Source organism: Rhinopithecus bieti, unplaced genomic scaffold (genome assembly GCF_001698545.2).
Source record: "Rhinopithecus bieti isolate Rb0 unplaced genomic scaffold, ASM169854v2 scaffold_65, whole genome shotgun sequence".
Taxonomy (NCBI): Eukaryota; Metazoa; Chordata; class Mammalia; order Primates; family Cercopithecidae; genus Rhinopithecus; species Rhinopithecus bieti.
In genome coordinates, this window is record NW_016803344.1 from 5,648,452 (window position 1) to 5,659,030 (window position 10,579).

Here is a 10,579-nt window from a genome sequence, read left to right on the forward strand (position 1 = left end):
AAAAAAAAAAAAAAAAAAAAGAGAGAGGAGAAGGAAGGGAGGGAGGGAGAGAGGGAGGGAGAGAGGGAAGGGAAGAAAGGAAACAATAAAAGAAGCATGGAGGGGAGGGGTCCCTTCTTAGTGCCAGTTTGGGGTGAAAGTCCAGGCTCCCTGTGTGGCTTGGAATGATTAATTTTATTTATTTATTTACTTTTGAGATGGAGTCTCACACTGTTTCCCGGGCTGGAGTACAGTGGCGCGATCTCAGCTCACCGCAACCTCCGCTTCCCAGGTTCAAGCAATTCTCCTGCCTCAGCCTCCCAAGCAGCTGGGATTACAAGTGCCCACCACCACACCCAGCTAATTACTTTTATTTTTAGTAGAGACAGGGTTTCACTATGTTGGCCAGGCTGGTCTTGAACACCTGACCTCGTGATCCACCCGCCTCGGCCTCCCAAAATGCTGGGATTACAGGCATGAGCCACAGTGCCTGGCCGATTAAGTTTATTTTTAAGTTTACCATCACATGGATAAAAAGTTTACAGTTTATTAACACACTATTGGTAAGAGTGTAGGGAAACAGGCTTCCTCATACTTTGCTTTTGGGATTGTACATTGGCACAACTTTAATGAACAACACTCTGGTAATAACTAACAAGATTACAAACTCACATGCCCTTTGACCATGCAGTTCCACTTCTAGGAATTTATTCCAAAGATGTACGCACACGGGAGCAAAATGACGTTAAGAACAAAATATTGGCCGGGCGCGGTGGCTCAAGCCTGTAATCCCAGCACTTTGGGAGGCCGAGACGGGAGGATCATGAGGTCAGGAGATCGAGACCGTCCTGGCTAATACGGTGAAACCCCGTCTCTACTAAAAAATACAAAAAACTAGCCGGGCGACGAGGCGGGCGCCTGTAGTCCCAGCTACTCGGGAGGCTGAGACAGGAGAATGGCGTGAACCCGGGAGGCGGAGCTTGCAGTGAGCTGAGAGCCGGCAACTGCACTCCAGCCTGGGCGGCAGAGCAAGACCTCCGTCTCAAAAAAAAAAAAAAAGAACAAAATATTGTCCTTCCATGGAAGACTTGTTAAATAAATACTGGTACAGTTCACATGGTGGAATACCCAGACAGCCATTTTTTTGTTTAAAGGAGCTGTTTATCTACTAATATAGAATGATCTTCCAGATATAGTGGCCCAATGCGGTGGCCCAAGACTGAGGCCTAAGCGCCACTGCACTCTGCCTGGGCGACAAAGCGAGACCCTGTCCCTATTTTTTAAAAACGACAGTCGGGCGTGGTGGCCTACGTCTGCAATCCCAGCACTTTGGAAAGCTGAGGTGGGGGGAATCACCTCTGGTCAGGAGTTCGAGATCAGCCTGGCCAACATGGCGAAATCCCATCTCTACTAAAAATACAAAAATTAGCCGGGCGTGGTGGCACACGCCTGTAATTCCAGCTACTCGGTGGGCTGAGGCAGGAGAATCGCTTGAATCCGGTAGGTTGCAGTGAGCTGAGATTGTGCCACTGCACTCTAGCCTGGGCAACAGAGTGACACTCTGTCTAAAAAACAAAACAAAACAACGACAACAAAACCAACAACAAAACATGATGAAGGACAAAAAGCAAAGTGCAGAACGGTGTGCCTAGTATGTGATTACTTATGTAAAAGAAAAAAAAGAACACACAAACAGGTATTTGCCTATACATGCAGAAAATATACCAGGCTGGATGTACAAGAAACTGCTAACAGTGCTTCCCTGGGGGGTCCCCGCCCACGCCGCTGAAAGTTGCCCTGGACCTTAACTGTCGTTTCTCCAGGTCCAGGCTCCAGTGGAGCTTCTGGCGGGGCGTGGGAAGGTCGAAACCCCAGGCAGAAGAAGCAGGTCCCGGTCCCTCCTCTCGACCTTTGTACCTGCCTTTTACGTGTTTGCTTTTGCTAACAATTAGGTCCCGGGCGCGGAGGGGCGGAGATGGGGCGGAGGGCGCAGGAGCCTGCCCATTGGCCGCGGGGCTTCAGCCTGCCCTGGCTCCGGCATCCCCGCTCGCCTCCCGGCGGTCCTGCGTCTCGCTCTGGATTAATTGGAGGCTTCGAGATGGGATAGAGAGGGGTGCAGGCGCTGAGAAAGCCCGCTGATGGGGATGGAGCCGGATTATGCAGTTCTGGGGAGTCTCTCCCTTCTTGTCCACCCCTATAGGGGTCTCTCCTTTCCCGCTTTATCCACGCCCCTCCCTCCAGGCCCCCTGGGCCCGCCTCGAAGTCATCGCTGGGCTGGGGAGTACAGAGGTAGGGGACTTCTTAGAGACCCTGGAACAGGACCCCTCTCTCTCCCTCAATCCTCCTCAAACAAGGCGGCTCTGCTGTGAGTCCGGCGTCCCAGGAGCTGCCGGCCCACCTATCCCCGGGTTTCTCCGGTTGGGGGAGCCCTCCAGGCTCGTAGAACGCAAGAGACCGCCCCTCCCTAGCCGCGGGTCATCTCTAAGCGACAGGCTTTAAGAGGCACCCCAAAAGGGGGATGTGAGGTGGTGTGGTTCTATATTATTATATCGAAATCATCTGATTATGTGCCCGTCCCACTGTTTCCAGGAGGGAGACTGCACACAATATTTGGGAATGAATTAATGTTCCCGGATGTCTGCCCCGGAACTCACGCCGTGGTGCCCCTTGACTTCAGCCCACAGTCCTGGCTCTCCTCAGGGTGGAGCCAGGGAGTCCCCTAATCCAGGTCTCTGATGTCCCCCGTTGAGGCTGGATCGTTCCCCAGTGGGGCTGGATGACCTCTGGGTTCACTTCCCCGCCTTGTCTGAGCTTCCACGCCCCTTTTATGCTAATATTTGCTAAGAGCCTCGTCCAGGGACCTTAGGAGTCACGTAGCCGGGGGTTCTGCCCCTGCCCTTCATTTCTCAGATGATAGAAAAGCCAAAGGAACACTCTGAGAACTTGTAATGGGGAGGAGTGGGGAGTTGGTCCAGTCTGACGGGGCGGGGGCAGGGTGGGAGACGTCCTTGGAGCGAGATCTTGGAGGAGCTCAGTCGACAGAAAGGGAGCACGCAGCTCCACGCTGCAAGAGTAGGGAGCTGTAAGGTGGCCTCCCCAGCCCGCTCCCTTTTGCCCACCTTCCTTTGCGGATAGCACCCGGGGCCTCCGAGGTCAGCCTGTGCCCTGCAACTGGAGTCGCCCTTAACTCCACTGTGCCAGGAGAGGGCACCCTGCTCCCAGCTTTGGCTTCAGACTGCGCCAGTGCAAACCCTTCCCTCGAGGGGCGGGATTTGGAGCGCTGTGATGATAACCTCCCACCTGCCCTGGGAGAAGGCAAAATACAGCTTAACGCTCCCTCCCATAGAAGAAACTGAGGTTCAGAGAAGAATAATGGATGTTGCTAGTAAGTGGTCTTTGGGACTTGTTTTGAAGGGGCTTTAGACCTTGGAAGCATCTATCAGGATTTTTTTTTCTGTTCTGTTCTGTTCTGCTCTTTTCTGTTCTGTTGAGCCAGGGTGTCACTCTTGTCCAGGCCAGAGTGCTGTGGCACCATCAGAGATCACTGTAGCCTCAAACTCCTGAGCTCAAGCAATCCTCCCGCTTCAGCCTCCCCAGTAGCTGGTACTACAGGCACACATCACCACATCCAGCTTTTTTTTTTTTTTTTTTTTTTTTTGAGACAAAGTCTCACTATATTGCCCAGGCTGGTCTCAAACTCCTGGGCTCAAGCAGTCCTCCTACTGCAGCCTCCCAAGTGCTGGGACTACAGGCATGAGCCACATTGTTGGGACTGCTGGTTGATAGTGACACCCAGTATAATGATACTAGTCCAAATTTATTATGTCCTATGCTCCATACACTATTCTAAGCTCTTTGAACTTACCTGTAAGGTAGATGTTGCCCTATTTATAGATGATACCCTATAAGGTAGGTACCCATTTTACACATGGAAAAACTGAGGCTCCTAGTGGTTGATTTGCCCATAGTTAGGAAGCACCAATGCTGTCTGACTCCAGAGTCACTGCTGGTAACCACTGGGCTACCCTTCCTGCAATCATGCTCCCCGCTGCAACCCCCATGCCAGACATGTTCATTTGAGTGTGCTAGAGGCAAGGACAAAAAAACAGGACAAGACAAAGTCCCTGCTCCCTGGAGTTCCGTTCTGTGAACATGTTTACACCTACAGATACATCCATACAAACCTTCAAACACATACTCTTTCACACATCCCACCATCACACACGAATACTCACGCTCATGCACCTATGTACATACATACTGCAGAAATAAGGCCCAGTGCAGTGGCTCGTGCCTGTAATCCCAGCACTTTGGGAGGCCGAGGCAGGTGGATCACTGAAGGTCAGGAGTTCAAGACCAGCCTGGCCAACATGGTGAAACCCGTCTCTGCTAAAAATACAAAAATTAGCAGGGCGTGCTGGTACACACATGTAGACCCAGCTACTTACATGGAAGGCTGAGGCAGAAGAATAGCTTGAACCCAGCAGAAGTTGCCGTAAGCCAAGATTGCACCACTGCACTCTAGCCTGGGCGACACAGCGAGACTCTGTCTCAAACACACACACACACATATATTCACACTCATACACTTCATACATACATTCACACATTCTCAAGTACTCACACATATTCAGACCCTCACCTTTGCACACACTGTGTTAGGTTATACGAAAATCAGCTCTTTTTATTTTTGTAGAGTAAGGGTCTTTTTTTTTTAATTATTATTTTTATTTTTAGTAGAGACGGGGTTTCACCGTGTTAGCCAGGATGGTCTCGATCTCCTGACCTCGTGATCCACCTGTCTCGGCCTCCCAAAGTGCTGGGATTACAGGCTTGAGCCACCGCGCCCGGCCAAGTAAGGGTCTTACTATGTTGCCAATACTGATCTTAAACTCCTAGGCTTAGGTGATCCTCCCACCTTGGCTTCCCAAAGTGCTGGCATTACAGGCATGAGCCACCGCATCTGACCAAGATCAGCCCTATAACACCGACCAGTGCTTTAACTGCCAGATACCTGGAGCCCAAGATTCAGCCAGTAATCTGGGAGCTGTTTGTGACACCCCTCCCTTCCTCTTCCCTTCCATTCAGCCCACAAACATTGTTAACTGCCCACTCAGGCCAGGCAACACAGATGACTCAGACCTGGGCCCTGCTCTCAAGGAATTTCCTAGCCAGTGGGGAAAAAAGACTCACCAGTGTTCACCACACAGATCATGGATGCCAGGGCAGGTCAGAGCAGAGAGTCCAAAGTGGAAGGAGAGGGTGAATCACTAGGCCTAGGGCCTGTGGGAACCTCTCAGAGGAAGAGGCGTCCACCAAAGTCTTCAGAATGAGTAGGGTAGAGAGAGAACCGTGCACGTGTGGAGATCACATTTGCAAAGCCATGACAGAGTAAGAAAGTACGGACAAAATAAATGGGCACAGATGCTCACGCCTGTAATCCCAGCACTTTGGGAGGCTGAGGCAGGAGGATCACCTGAGGTCAGGAGTTCAAGACCAGCCTGGCCAACATGGTGAAACCCCATCTCTACTAAAAATATAAAAATTAGCCAAGCATGGTGGCAGGCGCCTGTAATCCCAGCTACTTGGGAGGCTGAGGCCGGAGAATCATTCATACCTGGGAGGCAGAGGTTTCAGTGAGCAGAGATCATGCTATTGGACTCCAGCCTGGAAGACAGAGTGAGACTCTGTCTCAAATAAATAAATAAATAAATATAAAAACTGGGGGAGTTTGCATGGAACCCCATATTTCCAGCTTCTCTTCAGAAAATTATCTAGCAACTGGACTTATGTTGTCATAGCAATGGGCGGGTGAGCTAAATGTTAGCTGCCCTCTTTGAATGGTGCACAAGTTCTCCAGGCCAACATATGTCCCCATCCCTGGCCCGTATCAGTTGTTGATCCCTGACTTGAAGTTTTCTCAGTGGCCCAGGATCATCCCAATGAGCATTGGTTGTCATTAAATAACCTTGGTTCTCATTTGCATAGCACCAACTGAGTCATTTTCCTCTATACTCGATTTCCTCACGTTGCAGGATTCTTGTGTTGCTTATGATTTACCTATCTCCTCCTTTTGTCTTCTTTCTCTTGCTGATGTAAATAGACCAACCTCACATACTCTGCTCTCTTCCTAATGGAGTTGAAGCCATCCAGCCAAAAACAGGGGTAGGATCCACAGGAAGGGACCACTCCAGGAACCACTAACACTGTTGGTTGCCAGTTTCGAGGAACTAGGATGGGTTTCTACCTTATTCCAGAAATTTGGGGAAAAGAGATGTTCTCAGTTAAATGATGGCCCTCCTCCCAAAAGATTATGTTCACCTAGAATCCGCGAATGTGACCTTATTTGGAAGAAGTGTCTTTGTGGATGTAATTAAGTTAAGGATTTTGAGTTGAGACAATTCTGGATTAGGGTGGCCCCTAAATCCAGCATCAAATGTCCTTATAAGACAAGTAAAGGGAAGAAGACAGACATAGAGAAGACCACATGGCAAAGATAGAAGCAGATGGGAGTGACGCATCTACAAGCCAAGGAAACCTGGGATTGCCAGTAGTCACCAGAAACCAGGAGAGAAGCAGGGAACAGACTCTCCTCAGGGCCTCCAGAAGGAACCCACCCTGACAATGCCTTGATTTTGGACTTCTGGCTTCCAGAACTGTGAGAGAATAAATTTCTGTTGTTGTAAGCCACCAAATGTGTGGTACTTTGTGATGGCAGCTCTAGGAGTCCAATACAGATGGAACGGGGAAGAGAAGATGGGGGAGATAGGTGGAGTGGAAGCCTGATCCTGTGACTCTGGTGACTCAGTTTCCCTTGTCCTGCCTTGGAGGTGGAGAATATGGGGAAGGCTGAGGTACTAAGGGCAACAGCAAGAGTGGCTCAGGCGGTCATCCCAACCAGCACCCCAGGGCTCCAAAGCCTCCCAGGAAATGAGTCATCCTGGAGAGCCATGGGTTTCTTCTCAAATGCCTTTTATTGTAAGCACGTGGAGGAAGTTTTCTAAGGGAACAGCTCTTGGGAGGGTGGTAGAGCGGCCCTTTAGGGAGGCAAATCAGCCAGGGCTGGCATCCCAAGTTCAGGAGTTCACACCAGGTGCCCATTCCAGGCCTGGGCAGAGGGGCAACCCAGGAGGGGAAGGGGAGATGGGCAGGGAACCATAGGAGCAGAGAGAAGGAGGAGGGCAGGAGTGAGGCTTCTCAAGAAATAAGAGTAGATTCTTCATCCAGTCCTGCCTGTTTTCTCCCTTCTCACACTCCCTCATATTCATAAGCATTTATTCGGTGCCAGGACTGTGTTCACAACTAATATTTCAGTTTCTCCTTCTATAATATATGGAATGCTGCATACGAGAGTGCTGAAAGGTCTTTTTAGGACATTGTGTGGTTCTAGTTGCCAACCTGGATCTTAAAATGCAAACTGTGACAATAACCCCTTAAACTTCGGCTTCAAGGATGGCTCCTCATAGCCTCTGTGTGCGTGGGCAGGGCTGGGATCAATAGACGGTGCATTTTACAGAAGAGGAAACTGAGGGATGAGCACCTGCCTAAAGTACCACAGAGTCAACTGTGGATGAGAGCCTGGCGTCTGGAGAGCTCATGCCCATACAGGGAGATTGCTGTGCCAGTATTCACTTGCTATGAAGGAGTCAATGATGGGGGGTTGTGGTCTGAGATCCTGGACCCTGGGGGTAGAAGCAGAGGGTCCAGAAAGGGACAAAGATTGGCATCACCTCCCCATGGTGGCCTGAGGCTGATTGTGGGTAATTCTCTGCCCTGGCCTCAGTGATTCATTGCTGCATAACAAACTACCCATATTTATCAGCATAAAACAACAATCATTTATTTATTTATAATTATTATTTTTTGAGACGGAATCTCACTCTGTCACCCAGGCTAGAGTGCAGTGGCGCGATCTCAGCTTACTGCAACCTCCACCTCCTGGGTTTAAGTGATTCTCTGCCTCAGCCTCCCAAGTAGCTGGGATTACAGGCGCCTAATTTTTGTAATTTTAGTAGAGATGGGGTTTCACCATCTTGGCTAGGTTGGTCTTGAACTCCTGACCTCGTGATCCACCTGCCCTGGCCTCGCAAAGTGGTGGGATTACAGGTATGAGCCACCATGCCCGGCCACAACAATCATTTGTTATTCATTTCTTTTGTTTCACAGGGAGGGAGCATTGATTGGGCTCAGCTGTGCCATTCTTGCTCAAGGTCTGTCATATGGTTGCAGTCAGGTGGTGGCTGGGCTGAAGTCAGCTTGAAGATTTCCTAGAAGATTTCCTAGTTGAAGATAGCCAGTTGATGTTGGCTACCTGGGACCTCAGTTGGGGCTTCCAGCAAGGGTATGATATGTGGCCTCGGCTTCCACACAGCATGGTAGCTGGGTTCCAAGGGTTCCAAGGATAAACATCCTAAGAGAGAGAACCAGGCACAAGTTGTATCACCATCTATGACCTAGACTTTGAAGTCATGTGGCATCACTTCCATCATATTTAGTTGAGGTAGTCCCAAAGACCCACCCAAATTCAAGGGAAGGGGCCATACACTATCGTCTTAGTTCATTTATGTTGCTATAAAGGAATACCTGAGGCTTGGTAACTTATCATGAAAAGGGGTTTTGAAGCGGCCTTGTCTGGGGGGTGATACCTGAGGTTCATTGTCTCACAGCCGAGGAAATAAAGGACATGGACACACAAAGAGTGAGGTTAAGTGCAGAAGTTTAATAGGCAAAAGAAAGAGAACAGCTCTCTGCTGGAGAGAGGGGTCCCAGAGAAATGGGTTGCCAGATCCATGGTGAAATACGGGGGAGTTTATAGATGTCTGGCGAGGAGGCAGTGCCTGATAGGGTGTGAAGGATTGGTTGGACCAGGTATGCCATTTGCATAGGGCATGAATTTCTGGTAGACCCTACCCTAATCTTTCATTATGCAGGTAGGTTCTCTGCCTGACCTGTACCCATGTTGCCCATTCCTTTACCGCACATGTGATAACAAAGAAAGGAAAGATGGAGCCTCCCTGTTGGATATGCCTGGTGCCCAGGTAGCCCAATTTTACTGGCACAGCTGCCAGCATTTCCCCATGCAAGCTTCCAGCTTGCTTATCTATGTTTGCAGCTCAATTTTTCAGCTCTTTGTTAGAAAAAAACAATTTCTTGGGCTGCTTTTCGTTAAAAGGGATGCTCTGTGGAGGACTCTGTTGCCTTCACTATCTGCCTAAATAATTTCTTTCTACCTGCTGTATCAGTTTATTGGCTCATGATTCTGTAGACTGTACAAGAAGCATGGTGCCTGCATCTGCTTCTGGTGAGGGCTTCAGGCTGCTCCACTCATAGCAGAAGGCAAAAGGGAGCCATCATCTGCAGACATCACATGGTGAGAGAATGGAAACAAGAGAGAGGGGGAAGGTGCCAGGTCTGTTTTTTTGTTTGTTTGTTCGTTTTTTGTTTTTATTATACTTTAAGTTCTAGGGTACATGTGCACAACGTGCAGGTTTGTTACATATGTATACATGTGCCATGTTGGTGTGCTGCACCCATTAACTCGTCATTTATATTAGGTATATCTCCTAATGCAATCCCCTCCCCTCCTCCCCACCCCACAGTAGGACCCGGTGTGTGATGATCCCCTTCCTGTATCCCAGTGATCTCCTTGTTCAATTCCCACCTATGAGTGAGAACACGTGGTATTTGGTTATTCTGTTCTTGGCGATAGTTTGCTGAGGAATCGCGACCGGTTTTCCAGCTGCATCCATGGTCCCTACAAAGGGACACGAACTCATCCTTTTTTTATGGCTGCATAGTATTCCATGGTGTATATGTGCCACGTTTTTCTTAATCCAGTCTGACACTGATGGACATTTGGGTTGATTCCAAGTCTTGCTATTGGTGAATAGTGCCGCAATAAACATACATGGTGTGATGGTGTCTTTTTTGTTTGTTTGTTTGTTTATTTTTTTGAGACGGAGTCTCGCTCTGTCACCCAGGCTGGAGTGCTGTGGCTGGATCTCAGCTCACTGCAAGCTCCGCATCCCCGGTTCACGCCATTCTCCTGCCTCAGCCTCCTGAGTAGCTGGGACTACAGGCGCCCGCCACCTCGTCCGGCTAGTTTTTTGTACTTTTTTTAGTAGAGACGGGGTTTCACTGTGTTAGCCAGGATGGTCTCGATCTCCTGACCTTGTGATCCGCCCGCCTCAGCCTCCCAAAGTGCTGGGATTACAGGGTTGAGCCACCGCGCCCGGCCGTGTATGTGTCTTTATAGCAGTGTGACTTATAATCCTTTGGGTGTATCCCCAGTAATGGGATGCCAGGTTCTTTTTAACAGTCAGCTCTTGGCCGGGCGTGGTGGCTCACACCTGTAATCCCAGCACTTTGGGAGGCCGAGGTAGGCAGATCACAAGGTCAGGAGATCAAGACCATCCTGGCTAACACGCTGAAACCCCGTCTCTACTAAAAATACAAAAAATTAGCCAGGAGCGGTGGTGGGCGCCTGTAGTCCCAGCTACTCGGGAGGCTGAGGCAGGAGAATGGCTTGAACCCAGGAGGTAGAGCTTGCAGTGAGCCGAGATCGCGCCACCGCACTCCAGCCTGGGCAACAGAGCAAGAC